Below are 16153 nucleotides of genomic sequence, written 5' to 3' on the forward strand. Positions count from 1 at the left end.
ACAGCACAAAGGAACTGGACCACTGTCCAAAACATTTTAGAGTTATGCAAGTCTTTATTAATTAAACCAAAAATAAGGAAAGAATTTCGCGTTTACGAAGAAACGCCATATAAATCACGATTGAGTTCCAAAATATCACAGAATAGCCAAGTCCATAATTGAGAAACCACGGGGCACGTTACGAAGAGATGTTCTACCGTCTCTGAGTCTATCCGACAATATATGCACGTATCATCCGGTACCACTAGAGCGTGCACCAAACGCGACTTCACCGAGAAACCATGATGAATGAGGCGTAAATTTATGGCAGAGAGCGAAGGACCCAAAAAATTGGATCGCACGAAATTCCAGCGAATCCGTTGAAGAGGGCCACCGAAAAAGCGACGCCAGCGTTCTTCTCCACTCGACTCGATAGACAATGATTCCGCGAACGCAGCGTAAATGGGCCTCACTGCGATAGCGAGAGACACCTTTTCGCCCGACACGTCAATAACCGATAAACCGACCTCGTGCGCGACCGGAGGGCGACGCAATTGACGCCCCCCTTGTTGAATGCTCATGGACCAAAGCGGAGGAACTGCATCAATAAGTTCTTGGTAGAGTAGCAAGACCCGAGACCGAGGCAAAACGAGCGATGAATCGGCTGTAGCGTCTAAACACGCCTGTGGCGGCAAGAACCCGGGGACGTACTCGTAACACAGATCGCGTACTGTCCGAAAACCCGCTTGCGAGAAAAACCCACGCTCAAGACGACCGAAATGTGGCAACGACAGACGCGGATTTAAAAAAAGCGGTTCGTCCAAAAAATTCGAGAGAGCGGGAAAGGTCCAGCCATGAATGTGCTGAAAATCCCTCCAAGCAAGCAGCATGGAAACATACCGAGACGGAAGACCAGCGGCGCAACGAGAAGTGATAGATAACCGGAAAACGTGTAGGCCCAATTGCAAGGCGCCGTCATAAAGATTAAGAATCTGCGACGAAAGATCCCGAGCGAAAACCGGAGTAGTCTCTGCAAACAACGTAAGAGCTTCGCGAACGCGAAACGCCTTAACTTTGGTACAAATGTCTACTAGCCCGAACCCTCCGATCAGCGTTGGCCGAACAAGACTCTCATAGGCGACCAGATGAGGGCCATTGCCCCAAATGAAGTTCAAAATGGCTTCCCGAAATTGACGAAGCCAAAAAGGCGAAATATCGACTGTTTTTAAAATATGCCAGAGCATAGATGCAGCGAGCACATTGACAACCAAAACTTTGCCAACGACCGAGAGAGTACGACCTTTCCAAGACCGTAAGACCCGAGAGAACTTGCCGTAGCGCTCCTCCCATTGAAGGCGAGCCGAATGCACAGAATCGTAGTCTATCCAAATACCGAGAATTTTCAAAGGTGAACTAGAAAGCGTTACGCCGCTGATCTCGATAGGGTCTCGACCATGATATAGACCAAGCCATTTCGCGTGGCACTTTGACGGGTTCAATTTCGCTCCGGAGGCTTGACCGAAATCCGCAAAAACGTCGCAGATCGCGGGGATCGCGGCCGCTGTTGAAGTTACAACCGTGGTGTCATCCATATGTTGAAAGAGAGTCGGCAAAACCGAATGCGCGGATAACCGTACCGGCGGGATGGATTCGTGCGACGTGACCGCGGAAAACAGAGGTTCCGAGGCTAAAACATATAGCAGAGGGCTAAGCGGACACCCTTGGCGAACCGACCGCCCTAACGAAAAGACATCAGTCAAATGACCATTGACTTTGACATAGGCCCTGGAACCCGCGTTAAAAGCTTGAATCCACTTGCAGAAAAACGGGCCAAACCCCATGGCCGCTAAGAGCTCAAATAAATATGGCCATGCCACCCGGTCGAAAGCCTTCATAAGGTCCACTGGACCATAATGCCACCCTCTTCGCGAAGGCGGAGGTTCTCGGCGACATCTGACAACAGTCTCGTGGAGGTAGAAATGTCCCGACCACGAACCGCACCCGTTTGAGTAGATGACGTAATGTTCGGCAAAAGCGACGCTACTCGGAGAGCAAAAACTTTGGATAAAATTTTATAATCAGTATTGAGTAACGTAATAGGCCTCCAGTTCTTTAAAAGAGTTAAATCCCCAGTCTTGGGCAAAAGGATAATAAGACCTATTTTCATGCTGCGCGGAATTTGACCCTGGTCACGGGCGATATGGGCTAGGTGAAGAAAGTCATCCTTAATAAGCGGAAGAAAAAACCGCCAAAACTCCACCGTCAAACCATCAAGTCCCGGACTCTTATTGGGCTTCATAGACCCCAAGGACCGCTCGAGTTCCTCCCAGGTGACAGGCAACTCAACCGCGTCACGATCAGCTTTCGAAACCCGGTCCCGGACCCGATTGCTAAAACTTCGACTCTGGGCCTCGCAAATAGGCTCATGAGTATAAAGGGCATTATAGAAATCAAAAATTTGCTGACGGATGAGACGCCCGTCGCGAAAGACCTCTCCTGATGAAGACACTAAACGACCAATCGATTTTATGCTCTGACGATGAGTCTCCAGGCGCAGAAAATAGCGCGTGGGTCGCTCACCCAATTCTTTAAAATCCGTCTTAGCGCGTACGACCTGGCCACGAAGCACCTCAGAATCGAAATCCGCCAATGCCTGCTTAGCGTCCAGCAACTCCGGCAAACAAGTGGGATCGAACACGTAGCGAGACTCGAGGTGAGAAATCCGAACCAATAAAGCAGCGCGAGAACTTCTCAACTTCTGAGCGCGAGCTTTGCCGTAGAACATGGCGTAATCCTTAATACAAACTTTAAGATTTTCGTACCATTGAAAAATATCTACACGGTACTCGACGGTGTCGCGACTCCGATCAACAATACGCTGGATGCCCGTACGGAAGCGCTCCTCTTGAAGTAACGTAGAGTTAAACGCCCAGACCCCAGGGCCGCGCTGGACGCCACTGGGATCAAAGACGAAAGACACGGCCTTGTGGTCAGAAAAAGGAACATTCAAGATTAGATTCCGCGAACAATTATGCGCATCCGTTGGGCGAATAAATAAATAGTCAATCCGCGACATGACAAAGTTCCCGAATACGAAACCGGAACGAGTATAATCAAAATGATCGGCGTGAGAAGCCCTCCAGGGATCATAAAGATCAAGACTGGTAAGCCAAAGCTTAAAACTCGTAGGCAGAACGGCGGAACGAAGATTAGAAACGGGGCGACGATCGAGAGATGAGTTTAAAATATCATTAAAATCCCCCGCTATAATCGGACGAGGTAAAAGCGAACACCACAACTTCGCCGAAGACATAAAAAGAGAACGCGACGGCGCGTCATTCGGAGCGTAAATATTCGCGAAATCCATAGGAACATCGTCAACTACCGCGGAGACGGAAAGAAATCGGCCGCAGTCGCTTCGAAAAACTCGCGAAGGAACAATATCCAGCCCAGCCCGAAAGCAGGTCGCTACACCGCAAAAAGTAGTAGTAGGGTCATTATCCCAAAAAACGCGGCCGCGAAAATTTTGCCGAAAAGTACTCACATGTTCGTTCGTCCAGTGTGTCTCTTGTAAAAAAACCACATCATACGCGTCCATAAAAATAAGCACTTCCGACATCTTATTAACATTCCGAAGACCATTGACGTTAAGAGAGACGATTTTTAATGGCATTAAAGGAACCGGGGACAGGCGTGACAACGGTTGGCAGGGACGTAGAAGGCAACTTGGCAGGTGCGATGGCATTCGATTCCGTAGAGTAGACGGTCGTCTTCTTAGGAGGAGGCTGGCGTTTATCAACATCCGAGCCACTCGTCGAAGTCAAGAATCTCTTACCAACGTCCTTCGTAACGTGCTTGGGAAATTTTGGCCGATCAACATTGTCACCCCCCTGGGCAACCATGCCTTGAGAGGACTCTTTGTCTGAAAGAACCTGATCAGTAGTCAGGCACGCATCCTGTTCTTCAACCATCCTATCAGCGACCGGATCCGCGGATTCAACAACTTCAGAGCGAGTTGGACAGGAACGAGCCACATGACCTTGCTTCTTACAACGAAAACAGATAAAAGAGGGACAGTCTTTATACAGGTGGCTCGAAGAGAGACACCCATTACAAACTTTACTCTGAGAGGAGTGACGAACCTGATAAAAAGTCTCCCGACCTAAAACGTCTTTGATCTTTAGACCGTACGGTAACGAACTGACACATTCGGCAAGGCGAACCTTGACCGAACGAATTCCAAAATAAATTCCGGCGTCATTTTTAGTCCAGATAATTTCGCCACGCAACTCACATTGTAAGCTTTCCAATTTCTCCTTCACCGCTTCGTCACTCACAAACTCAGGTAAACCATAAATATGGACAATAACTGTTTTCCTCGCTATCCCAGACACATCAAAACGCGTCTCTCCTACTTCGATCCCAGCATCGAGACACAATTCCGCTTCTTCCTCGCGTAAGAAGGTGACGTAATAGCCACCCTCCGTAGCAACAACCGACGAGACCGTATTAGGCCCGTAATCCAAAATACATGCCGTTAAAATTTCTTGCTTCGAAACTTCTTTCACGACGCATTCCACGAAAATGGAACGTTTTAAAACATCCATCCTGGATTTCAGAAGAAAACCCAGGAGGGCACGAAAAACGAAAAATAAACTGCGCGAATTAGTAAATTTGAAATTAAACAAACAAAATGTTAGAGAAAGAACCGAAACTAAGGCTTAGCGAGAAGACAAGGAGAGCAAAGAAAAACGAACCGCACTCTCCAAAAAACCAAACGCGAATCAGTCAGATATCCTAACCACTAGACGACACCGGACGATGCATAGTTTATATAACTAATGAAATCCTTGCTTTCTTTGTTGAAATAATAGGAAGTGGATTGAAGTAAAATGCAAAAATTCCGATGCCGGGGTTTGAATCCGGGCCTTCTGAGTGAGAGTCAGATATCCTAACCACTAGACGACACCGGACGATGCATAGTTTAAATAAACAATGAAATCCTTGCTTTCTTTGTTGAAATAATAGGAAGTGGATTGAACTAAAATGGAAACATTCCGATGCCGGAGTTTGAACCCGGGCCTTCTGAGTGAGATTCGATCAGATATCCTAACCACTAGACGACACCGGACGATGCATAGTTTAAATAACTAATGAAATCCTTGCTTTCTTTGTTGAAATAATAGGAAGTGGATTGAAGTAAAATGGAAACATTCCGATGCCGGGGTTTGAACCCGGGTCTTCTGAGTGAGAGTCAGATATCCTAACCACTAGACGAAACCGGACGATGCATAGTGTAAATAACTAAGGAAATCCTTGCTTTCTTTGTTGAAATAATAGGAAGTGGATTGAACTAAAATGGAAACATTCCGATGCCGGAGTTTGAACCCGGGCCTTCTGAGTGAGATTCGATCAGATATCCTAACCACTAGACGACACCGGACGATGCATAGTTTAAATAACTAATGAAATCCTTGCTTTTTTTGTTGAAATAATAGGAAGTGGATTGAAGTAAAATGAAAACATTCCGATGCTGGGGTTTGAACCCAGGCCTTCTGAGTGAGAGTCAGATATCCTAACCTTTAGACGAGACCGGACGATGCATAGTTTTAATAAACAATGAAATCCTTGCTTTCTTTGTTGAAATAATAGGAAGTGGATTGAAGTAAAATGGAAACATTCCGATGCCGGGGTTTGAACCCGGACCTTCTGAGTGAGAGTCAGATACCCGAACCACTAGATGACACCGGACGATGCATAGTTTAAATAAACAATGAAATCCTTGCTTTCTTTGTTGAAATAATAGGAAGTGGATTGAACTGAAATGGAGACATTCCGATACAGGAGTTTGAACCCAAGCCTTCTGAGTGAGAGTCAGATATCCTAACCACTAGACGACACCGGACGATGCATAGTTTAAATAAGCAATGAAATCCTTGCTTTCTTTGTTGAAATAATAGGAAGTGGATTGAAGTAAAATGGAAACATTCCGATGCCGGAGTTTGAACCCGGGCCTTCTGAGTGAGATTCGATCAGATATCCTAACCACTAGACGACACCGGACGATGCATAGTTTAAATAAACAATGAAATCCTTGCTTTCTTTGTTGAAATAATAGGAAGTGGATTGAAGTAAAATGCAAAAATTCCGATGCCGGGGTTTGAATCCGGGCCTTCTGAGTGAGAGTCAGATATCCTAACCACTAGACGACACCGGACGATGCATAGTTTAAATAAACAATGAAATCCTTGCTTTCTTTGTTGAAATAATAGGAAGTGGATTGAACTAAAATTGAAACATTCCGATGCCGGAGTTTGAACCCGGGCCTTCTGAGTGAGATTCGATCAGATATCCTAACCACTAGACGACACCGGACGATGCATAGTTTAAATAACTAATGAAATCCTTGCTTTCTTTGTTGAAATAATAGGAAGTGGATTGAAGTAAAATGGAAACATTCCGATGCCGGGGTTTGAACCCGGGTCTTCTGAGTGAGAGTCAGATATCCTAACCACTAGACGAAACCGGACGATGCATAGTGTAAATAACTAAGGAAATCCTTGCTTTCTTTGTTGAAATAATAGGAAGTGGATTGAACTAAAATGGAAACATTCCGATGCCGGAGTTTGAACCCGGGCCTTCTGAGTGAGATTCGATCAGATATCCTAACCACTAGACGACACCGGACGATGCATAGTTTAAATAACTAATGAAATCCTTGCTTTCTTTGTTGAAATAATAGGAAGTGGATTGAAGTAAAATGAAAACATTCCGATGCTGGGGTTTGAACCCAGGCCTTCTGAGTGAGAGTCAGATATCCTAACCTTTGACGAGACCGGACGATGCATAGTTTTAATAAACAATGAAATCCTTGCTTTCTTTGTTGAAATAATAGGAAGTGGATTGAAGTAAAATGGAAACATTCCGATGCCGGGGTTTGAACCCGGACCTTCTGAGTGAGAGTCAGATACCCGAACCACTAGATGACACCGGACGATGCATAGTTTAAATAAACAATGAAATCCTTGCTTTCTTTGTTGAAATAATAGGAAGTGGATTGAACTGAAATGGAGACATTCCGATACAGGAGTTTGAACCCAAGCCTTCTGAGTGAGAGTCAGATATCCTAACCACTAGACGACACCGGACGATGCATAGTTTAAATAAGCAATGAAATCCTTGCTTTCTTTGTTGAAATAATAGGAAGTGGATTGAAGTAAAATGGAAACATTCCGATGCCGGAGTTTGAACCCGGGCCTTCTGAGTGAGATTCGATCAGATATCCTAACCACTAGACGACACCGGACGATGCATAGTTTAAATAAACAATGAAATCCTTGCTTTCTTTGTTGAAATAATAGGAAGTGGATTGAAGTAAAATGCAAAAATTCCGATGCCGGGGTTTGAATCCGGGCCTTCTGAGTGAGAGTCAAATATCCTAACCACTAGACGACACCGGACGATGCATAGTTTAAATAAACAATGAAATCCTTGCTTTCTTTGTTGAAATAATAGGAAGTGGATTGAACTAAAATTGAAACATTCCGATGCCGGGGTTTGAACCCGGGTCTTCTGAGTGAGATTCGATCAGATATCCTAACCACTAGACGACACCGGACGATGCATAGTTTAAATAACTAATGAAATCCTTGCTTTCTTTGTTGAAATAATAGGAAGTGGATTGAAGTAAAATGGAAACATTCCGATGCCGGGGTTTGAACCCGGGTCTTCTGAGTGAGAGTCAGATATCCTAACCACTAGACGAAACCGGACGATGCATAGTGTAAATAACTAAGGAAATCCTTGCTTTCTTTGTTGAAATAATAGGAAGTGGATTGAACTAAAATGGAAACATTCCGATGCTGGGGTTTGAACCCAGGCCTTCTGAGTGAGAGTCAGATATCCTAACCTTTAGACGAGACCGGACGATGCATAGTTTTAATAAACAATGAAATCCTTGCTTTCTTTGTTGAAATAATAGGAAGTGGATTGAAGTAAAATGGAAACATTCCGATGCCGGAGTTTGAACCCGGGCCTTCTGAGTGAGATTCGATCAGATATCCTAACCACTAGACGACACCGGACGATGCATAGTTTAAATAAACAATGAAATCCTTGCTTTCTTTGTTGAAATAATAGGAAGTGGATTGAAGTAAAATGGAAACATTCCGATGCCGGGGTTTGAACCCGGGTCTTCTGAGTGAGAGTCAGATATCCTAACCACTAGACGAAACCGGACGATGCATAGTTTAAATAACTAATGAAATCCTTGCTTTCTTTGTTGAAATAATAGGAAGTGGATTGAAGTAAAATGGAAACATTCCGATGCCGGGGTTTGAACCCGGGTCTTCTGAGTGAGAGTCAGATATCCTAACCACTAGACGAAACCGGACGATGCATAGTGTAAATAACTAAGGAAATCCTTGCTTTCTTTGTTGAAATAATAGGAAGTGGATTGAACTAAAATGGAAACATTCCGATGCCGGAGTTTGAACCCGGGCCTTCTGAGTGAGATTCGATCAGATATCCTAACCACTAGACGACACCGGACGATGCATAGTTTAAATAACTAATGAAATCCTTGCTTTCTTTGTTGAAATAATAGGAAGTGGATTGAAGTAAAATGAAAACATTCCGATGCTGGGGTTTGAACCCAGGCCTTCTGAGTGAGAGTCAGATATCCTAACCTTTAGACGAGACCGGACGATGCATAGTTTTAATAAACAATGAAATCCTTGCTTTCTTTGTTGAAATAATAGGAAGTGGATTGAAGTAAAATGGAAACATTCCGATGCCGGGGTTTGAACCCGGACCTTCTGAGTGAGAGTCAGATACCCGAACCACTAGATGACACCGGACGATGCATAGTTTAAATAAACAATGAAATCCTTGCTTTCTTTGTTGAAATAATAGGAAGTGGATTGAACTGAAATGGAGACATTCCGATACAGGAGTTTGAACCCAAGCCTTCTGAGTGAGAGTCAGATATCCTAACCACTAGACGACACCGGACGATGCATAGTTTAAATAAGCAATGAAATCCTTGCTTTCTTTGTTGAAATAATAGGAAGTGGATTGAAGTAAAATGGAAACATTCCGATGCCGGAGTTTGAACCCGGGCCTTCTGAGTGAGATTCGATCAGATATCCTAACCACTAGACGACACCGGACGATGCATAGTTTAAATAACTAATGAAATCCTTGCTATCTTTGTTGAAATAATAGGAAGTGGATTGAACTAAAATGGAAAAGTTCCGATGCCGGGGTTTGAACCCGGGCCTTCTGAGTGAGAGTTAGATATCCTAACCACTAGACGACACCGGACGATGCAAAGTTTAAATAAACAATGAAATCCTTGCTTTCTTTGTTGAAATAATAGGAAGTGGATTGAACTAAAATGGAAACATTCCGATGCCGGAGTTTGAACCCGGGCCTTCTGAGTGAGATTCGATCAGATATCCTAACCACTAGACGACACCGGACGATGCATAGTGTAAATAACTAATGAAATCCTTGCTTTCTTTGTTGAAATAATAGGAAGTGGATTGAAGTAAAATGGAAACATTCCGATGCCGGGGTTTGAACCCGGGCCTTCTGAGTGAGATTCGATCAGATATCCTAACCACTAGACGACACCGGACGATGCATAGTTTAAATAACTAATGAAATCCTTGCTTTCTTTGTTGAAATAATAGGAAGTGGATTGAAGTAAAATGGAAACATTCCGATGCCGGGGTTTGAACCCGGGTCTTCTGAGTGAGAGTCAGATATCCTAACCACTAGACGAAACCGGACGATGCATAGTGTAAATAACTAAGGAAATCCTTGCTTTCTTTGTTGAAATAATAGGAAGTGGATTGAACTAAAATGGAAACATTCCGATGCCGGAGTTTGAACCCGGGCCTTCTGAGTGAGATTCGATCAGATATCCTAACCACTAGACGACACCGGACGATGCATAGTTTAAATAACTAATGAAATCCTTGCTTTCTTTGTTGAAATAATAGGAAGTGGATTGAAGTAAAATGAAAACATTCCGATGCTGGGGTTTGAACCCAGGCCTTCTGAGTGAGAGTCAGATATCCTAACCTTTAGACTAGACCGGACGATGCATAGTTTTAATAAACAATGAAATCCTTGCTTTCTTTGTTGAAATAATAGGAAGTGGATTGAAGTAAAATGGAAACATTCCGATGCCGGGGTTTGAACCCGGACCTTCTGAGTGAGAGTCAGATACCCGAACCACTAGATGACACCGGACGATGCATAGTTTAAATAAACAATGAAATCCTTGCTTTCTTTGTTGAAATAATAGGAAGTGGATTGAAGTAAAATGAAAACATTCCGATGCCGGGGTTTGAACCCGGACCTTCTGAGTGAGAGTCAGATACCCGAACCACTAGATGACACCGGACGATGCATAGTTTAAATAAACAATGAAATCCTTGCTTTCTTTGTTGAAATAATAGGAAGTGGATTGAACTGAAATGGAGACATTCCGATACAGGAGTTTGAACCCAAGCCTTCTGAGTGAGAGTCAGATATCCTAACCACTAGACGACACCGGACGATGCATAGTTTAAATAAGCAATGAAATCCTTGCTTTCTTTGTTGAAATAATAGGAAGTGGATTGAAGTAAAATGGAAACATTCCGATGCCGGAGTTTGAACCCGGGCCTTCTGAGTGAGATTCGATCAGATATCCTAACCACTAGACGACACCGGACGATGCATAGTTTAAATAAACACAGAAATCCTTGCTTTCTTTGTTGAAATAATAGGAAGTGGATTGAAGTAAAATGCAAAAATTCCGATGCCGGGGTTTGAATCCGGGCCTTCTGAGTGAGAGTCAGATATCCTAACCACTAGACGACACCGGACGATGCATAGTTTAAATAAACAATGAAATCCTTGCTTTCTTTGTTGAAATAATAGGAAGTGGATTGAACTAAAATTGAAACATTCCGATGCCGGAGTTTGAACCCGGGCCTTCTGAGTGAGATTCGATCAGATATCCTAACCACTAGACGACACCGGACGATGCATAGTTTAAATAACTAATGAAATCCTTGCTTTCTTTGTTGAAATAATAGGAAGTGGATTGAAGTAAAATGGAAACATTCCGATGCCGGGGTTTGAACCCGGGTCTTCTGAGTGAGAGTCAGATATCCTAACCACTAGACGAAACCGGACGATGCATAGTGTAAATAACTAAGGAAATCCTTGCTTTCTTTGTTGAAATAATAGGAAGTGGATTGAACTAAAATGGAAACATTCCGATGCCGGAGTTTGAACCCGGGCCTTCTGAGTGAGATTCGATCAGATATCCTAACCACTAGACGACACCGGACGATGCATAGTTTAAATAACTAATGAAATCCTTGCTTTCTTTGTTGAAATAATAGGAAGTGGATTGAAGTAAAATGAAAACATTCCGATGCTGGGGTTTGAACCCAGGCCTTCTGAGTGAGAGTCAGATATCCTAACCTTTAGACGAGACCGGACGATGCATAGTTTTAATAAACAATGAAATCCTTGCTTTCTTTGTTGAAATAATAGGAAGTGGATTGAAGTAAAATGGAAACATTCCGATGCCGGGGTTTGAACCCGGACCTTCTGAGTGAGAGTCAGATACCCGAACCACTAGATGACACCGGACGATGCATAGTTTAAATAAACAATGAAATCCTTGCTTTCTTTGTTGAAATAATAGGAAGTGGATTGAACTGAAATGGAGACATTCCGATACAGGAGTTTGAACCCAAGCCTTCTGAGTGAGAGTCAGATATCCTAACCACTAGACGACACCGGACGATGCATAGTTTAAATAAGCAATGAAATCCTTGCTTTCTTTGTTGAAATAATAGGAAGTGGATTGAAGTAAAATGGAAACATTCCGATGCCGGAGTTTGAACCCGGGCCTTCTGAGTGAGATTCGATCAGATATCCTAACCACTAGACGACACCGGACGATGCATAGTTTAAATAAACAATGAAATCCTTGCTTTCTTTGTTGAAATAATAGGAAATGGATTGAAGTAAAATGCAAAAATTCCGATGCCGGGGTTTGAATCCGGGCCTTCTGAGTGAGAGTCAGATATCCTAACCACTAGACGACACCGGACGATGCATAGTTTAAATAAACAATGAAATCCTTGCTTTCTTTGTTGAAATAATAGGAAGTGGATTGAACTAAAATTGAAACATTCCGATGCCGGAGTTTGAACCCGGGCCTTCTGAGTGAGATTCGATCAGATATCCTAACCACTAGACGACACCGGACGATGCATAGTTTAAATAACTAATGAAATCCTTGCTTTCTTTGTTGAAATAATAGGAAGTGGATTGAAGTAAAATGGAAACATTCCGATGCCGGGGTTTGAACCCGGGTCTTCTGAGTGAGATTCGATCAGATATCCTAACCACTAGACGACACCGGACGATGCATAGTTTAAATAAACAATGAAATCCTTGCTTTCTTTGTTGAAATAATAGGAAGTGGATTGAAGTAAAATGGAAACATTCCGATGCCGGGGTTTGAACCCGGGTCTTCTGAGTGAGAGTCAGATATCCTAACCACTAGACGAAACCGGACGATGCATAGTTTAAATAACTAATGAAATCCTTGCTTTCTTTGTTGAAATAATAGGAAGTGGATTGAAGTAAAATGGAAACATTCCGATGCCGGGGTTTGAACCCGGGTCTTCTGAGTGAGAGTCAGATATCCTAACCACTAGACGAAACCGGACGATGCATAGTGTAAATAACTAAGGAAATCCTTGCTTTCTTTGTTGAAATAATAGGAAGTGGATTGAACTAAAATGGAAACATTCCGATGCCGGAGTTTGAACCCGGGCCTTCTGAGTGAGATTCGATCAGATATCCTAACCACTAGACGACACCGGACGATGCATAGTTTAAATAACTAATGAAATCCTTGCTTTCTTTGTTGAAATAATAGGAAGTGGATTGAAGTAAAATGAAAACATTCCGATGCTGGGGTTTGAACCCAGGCCTTCTGAGTGAGAGTCAGATATCCTAACCTTTAGACGAGACCGGACGATGCATAGTTTTAATAAACAATGAAATCCTTGCTTTCTTTGTTGAAATAATAGGAAGTGGATTGAAGTAAAATGGAAACATTCCGATGCCGGGGTTTGAACCCGGACCTTCTGAGTGAGAGTCAGATACCCGAACCACTAGATGACACCGGACGATGCATAGTTTAAATAAACAATGAAATCCTTGCTTTCTTTGTTGAAATAATAGGAAGTGGATTGAACTGAAATGGAGACATTCCGATACAGGAGTTTGAACCCAAGCCTTCTGAGTGAGAGTCAGATATCCTAACCACTAGACGACACCGGACGATGCATAGTTTAAATAAGCAATGAAATCCTTGCTTTCTTTGTTGAAATAATAGGAAGTGGATTGAAGTAAAATGGAAACATTCCGATGCCGGAGTTTGAACCCGGGCCTTCTGAGTGAGATTCGATCAGATATCCTAACCACTAGACGACACCGGACGATGCATAGTTTAAATAACTAATGAAATCCTTGCTATCTTTGTTGAAATAATAGGAAGTGGATTGAACTAAAATGGAAAAGTTCCGATGCCGGGGTTTGAACCCGGGCCTTCTGAGTGAGAGTTAGATATCCTAACCACTAGACGACACCGGACGATGCAAAGTTTAAATAAACAATGAAATCCTTGCTTTCTTTGTTGAAATAATAGGAAGTGGATTGAACTAAAATGGAAACATTCCGATGCCGGAGTTTGAACCCGGGCCTTCTGAGTGAGATTCGATCAGATATCCTAACCACTAGACGACACCGGACGATGCATAGTGTAAATAACTAATGAAATCCTTGCTTTCTTTGTTGAAATAATAGGAAGTGGATTGAAGTAAAATGGAAACATTCCGATGCCGGGGTTTGAACCCGGGCCTTCTGAGTGAGATTCGATCAGATATCCTAACCACTAGACGACACCGGACGATGCATAGTTTAAATAACTAATGAAATCCTTGCTTTCTTTGTTGAAATAATAGGAAGTGGATTGAAGTAAAATGGAAACATTCCGATGCCGGGGTTTGAACCCGGGTCTTCTGAGTGAGAGTCAGATATCCTAACCACTAGACGAAACCGGACGATGCATAGTGTAAATAACTAAGGAAATCCTTGCTTTCTTTGTTGAAATAATAGGAAGTGGATTGAACTAAAATGGAAACATTCCGATGCCGGAGTTTGAACCCGGGCCTTCTGAGTGAGATTCGATCAGATATCCTAACCACTAGACGACACCGGACGATGCATAGTTTAAATAACTAATGAAATCCTTGCTTTCTTTGTTGAAATAATAGGAAGTGGATTGAAGTAAAATGAAAACATTCCGATGCTGGGGTTTGAACCCAGGCCTTCTGAGTGAGAGTCAGATATCCTAACCTTTAGACTAGACCGGACGATGCATAGTTTTAATAAACAATGAAATCCTTGCTTTCTTTGTTGAAATAATAGGAAGTGGATTGAAGTAAAATGGAAACATTCCGATGCCGGGGTTTGAACCCGGACCTTCTGAGTGAGAGTCAGATACCCGAACCACTAGATGACACCGGACGATGCATAGTTTAAATAAACAATGAAATCCTTGCTTTCTTTGTTGAAATAATAGGAAGTGGATTGAAGTAAAATGAAAACATTCCGATGCCGGGGTTTGAACCCGGACCTTCTGAGTGAGAGTCAGATACCCGAACCACTAGATGACACCGGACGATGCATAGTTTAAATAAACAATGAAATCCTTGCTTTCTTTGTTGAAATAATAGGAAGTGGATTGAACTGAAATGGAGACATTCCGATACAGGAGTTTGAACCCAAGCCTTCTGAGTGAGAGTCAGATATCCTAACCACTAGACGACACCGGACGATGCATAGTTTAAATAAGCAATGAAATCCTTGCTTTCTTTGTTGAAATAATAGGAAGTGGATTGAAGTAAAATGGAAACATTCCGATGCCGGAGTTTGAACCCGGGCCTTCTGAGTGAGATTCGATCAGATATCCTAACCACTAGACGACACCGGACGATGCATAGTTTAAATAAACAATGAAATCCTTGCTTTCTTTGTTGAAATAATAGGAAGTGGATTGAAGTAAAATGCAAAAATTCCGATGCCGGGGTTTGAATCCGGGCCTTCTGAGTGAGAGTCAGATATCCTAACCACTAGACGACACCGGACGATGCATAGTTTAAATAAACAATGAAATCCTTGCTTTCTTTGTTGAAATAATAGGAAGTGGATTGAACTAAAATTGAAACATTCCGATGCCGGAGTTTGAACCCGGGCCTTCTGAGTGAGATTCGATCAGATATCCTAACCACTAGACGACACCGGACGATGCATAGTTTAAATAACTAATGAAATCCTTGCTTTCTTTGTTGAAATAATAGGAAGTGGATTGAAGTAAAATGGAAACATTCCGATGCCGGGGTTTGAACCCGGGTCTTCTGAGTGAGAGTCAGATATCCTAACCACTAGACGAAACCGGACGATGCATAGTGTAAATAACTAAGGAAATCCTTGCTTTCTTTGTTGAAATAATAGGAAGTGGATTGAACTAAAATGGAAACATTCCGATGCCGGAGTTTGAACCCGGGCCTTCTGAGTGAGATTCGATCAGATATCCTAACCACTAGACGACACCGGACGATGCATAGTTTAAATAACTAATGAAATCCTTGCTTTCTTTGTTGAAATAATAGGAAGTGGATTGAAGTAAAATGAAAACATTCCGATGCTGGGGTTTGAACCCAGGCCTTCTGAGTGAGAGTCAGATATCCTAACCTTTAGACGAGACCGGACGATGCATAGTTTTAATAAACAATGAAATCCTTGCTTTCTTTGTTGAAATAATAGGAAGTGGATTGAAGTAAAATGGAAACATTCCGATGCCGGGGTTTGAACCCGGACCTTCTGAGTGAGAGTCAGATACCCGAACCACTAGATGACACCGGACGATGCATAGTTTAAATAAACAATGAAATCCTTGCTTTCTTTGTTGAAATAATAGGAAGTGGATTGAACTGAAATGGAGACATTCCGATACAGGAGTTTGAACCCAAGCCTTCTGAGTGAGAGTCAGATATCCTAACCACTAGACGACACCGGACGATGC

The 16153-nt window shown here is 42.8% G+C and overlaps 21 non-coding genes across 21 annotated transcripts; all 21 read right to left on the bottom strand.

Annotated features, from left to right (window-relative positions):
- Positions 1-4880: 4880 nt before the first annotated feature.
- TRNAE-CUC (transfer RNA glutamic acid (anticodon CUC)) lies at positions 4881-4952 on the bottom strand. Its single transcript has one exon. It is a non-coding gene; the product is annotated as a tRNA-Glu (tRNA).
- A 240-nt stretch (positions 4953-5192) lies between these two features.
- On the bottom strand, positions 5193-5264 carry TRNAE-CUC (transfer RNA glutamic acid (anticodon CUC)). The gene has a single exon. It is a non-coding gene; the product is annotated as a tRNA-Glu (tRNA).
- An 860-nt stretch (positions 5265-6124) lies between these two features.
- Positions 6125-6196, bottom strand: TRNAE-CUC (transfer RNA glutamic acid (anticodon CUC)). The gene has a single exon. It is a non-coding gene; the product is annotated as a tRNA-Glu (tRNA).
- A 240-nt stretch (positions 6197-6436) lies between these two features.
- Positions 6437-6508, bottom strand: TRNAE-CUC (transfer RNA glutamic acid (anticodon CUC)). The gene has a single exon. It is a non-coding gene; the product is annotated as a tRNA-Glu (tRNA).
- An 859-nt stretch (positions 6509-7367) lies between these two features.
- On the bottom strand, positions 7368-7439 carry TRNAE-CUC (transfer RNA glutamic acid (anticodon CUC)). The gene has a single exon. It is a non-coding gene; the product is annotated as a tRNA-Glu (tRNA).
- Positions 7440-7679: 240 nt separating this feature from the next.
- Positions 7680-7751, bottom strand: TRNAE-CUC (transfer RNA glutamic acid (anticodon CUC)). The gene has a single exon. It is a non-coding gene; the product is annotated as a tRNA-Glu (tRNA).
- A 394-nt stretch (positions 7752-8145) lies between these two features.
- Positions 8146-8217, bottom strand: TRNAE-CUC (transfer RNA glutamic acid (anticodon CUC)). Its single transcript has one exon. It is a non-coding gene; the product is annotated as a tRNA-Glu (tRNA).
- Positions 8218-8299: 82 nt separating this feature from the next.
- On the bottom strand, positions 8300-8371 carry TRNAE-CUC (transfer RNA glutamic acid (anticodon CUC)). The gene has a single exon. It is a non-coding gene; the product is annotated as a tRNA-Glu (tRNA).
- An 860-nt stretch (positions 8372-9231) lies between these two features.
- On the bottom strand, positions 9232-9303 carry TRNAE-CUC (transfer RNA glutamic acid (anticodon CUC)). The gene has a single exon. It is a non-coding gene; the product is annotated as a tRNA-Glu (tRNA).
- A 398-nt stretch (positions 9304-9701) lies between these two features.
- On the bottom strand, positions 9702-9773 carry TRNAE-CUC (transfer RNA glutamic acid (anticodon CUC)). The gene has a single exon. It is a non-coding gene; the product is annotated as a tRNA-Glu (tRNA).
- A 240-nt stretch (positions 9774-10013) lies between these two features.
- On the bottom strand, positions 10014-10085 carry TRNAE-CUC (transfer RNA glutamic acid (anticodon CUC)). The gene has a single exon. It is a non-coding gene; the product is annotated as a tRNA-Glu (tRNA).
- A 702-nt stretch (positions 10086-10787) lies between these two features.
- On the bottom strand, positions 10788-10859 carry TRNAE-CUC (transfer RNA glutamic acid (anticodon CUC)). The gene has a single exon. It is a non-coding gene; the product is annotated as a tRNA-Glu (tRNA).
- A 240-nt stretch (positions 10860-11099) lies between these two features.
- Positions 11100-11171, bottom strand: TRNAE-CUC (transfer RNA glutamic acid (anticodon CUC)). Its single transcript has one exon. It is a non-coding gene; the product is annotated as a tRNA-Glu (tRNA).
- An 860-nt stretch (positions 11172-12031) lies between these two features.
- Positions 12032-12103, bottom strand: TRNAE-CUC (transfer RNA glutamic acid (anticodon CUC)). The gene has a single exon. It is a non-coding gene; the product is annotated as a tRNA-Glu (tRNA).
- Positions 12104-12501: 398 nt separating this feature from the next.
- On the bottom strand, positions 12502-12573 carry TRNAE-CUC (transfer RNA glutamic acid (anticodon CUC)). The gene has a single exon. It is a non-coding gene; the product is annotated as a tRNA-Glu (tRNA).
- Positions 12574-12655: 82 nt separating this feature from the next.
- Positions 12656-12727, bottom strand: TRNAE-CUC (transfer RNA glutamic acid (anticodon CUC)). The gene has a single exon. It is a non-coding gene; the product is annotated as a tRNA-Glu (tRNA).
- Positions 12728-13587: 860 nt separating this feature from the next.
- TRNAE-CUC (transfer RNA glutamic acid (anticodon CUC)) lies at positions 13588-13659 on the bottom strand. The gene has a single exon. It is a non-coding gene; the product is annotated as a tRNA-Glu (tRNA).
- Positions 13660-14057: 398 nt separating this feature from the next.
- TRNAE-CUC (transfer RNA glutamic acid (anticodon CUC)) lies at positions 14058-14129 on the bottom strand. Its single transcript has one exon. It is a non-coding gene; the product is annotated as a tRNA-Glu (tRNA).
- Positions 14130-14369: 240 nt separating this feature from the next.
- On the bottom strand, positions 14370-14441 carry TRNAE-CUC (transfer RNA glutamic acid (anticodon CUC)). Its single transcript has one exon. It is a non-coding gene; the product is annotated as a tRNA-Glu (tRNA).
- A 702-nt stretch (positions 14442-15143) lies between these two features.
- On the bottom strand, positions 15144-15215 carry TRNAE-CUC (transfer RNA glutamic acid (anticodon CUC)). The gene has a single exon. It is a non-coding gene; the product is annotated as a tRNA-Glu (tRNA).
- Positions 15216-15455: 240 nt separating this feature from the next.
- TRNAE-CUC (transfer RNA glutamic acid (anticodon CUC)) lies at positions 15456-15527 on the bottom strand. Its single transcript has one exon. It is a non-coding gene; the product is annotated as a tRNA-Glu (tRNA).
- Positions 15528-16153: the final 626 nt, after the last annotated feature.

Source organism: Leiobunum rupestre, chromosome 1 (genome assembly GCF_980474605.1).
Source record: "Leiobunum rupestre chromosome 1, qqLeiRupe1.1.hap1, whole genome shotgun sequence".
Lineage (NCBI taxonomy): Eukaryota > Metazoa > Arthropoda > Arachnida > Opiliones > Sclerosomatidae > Leiobunum > Leiobunum rupestre.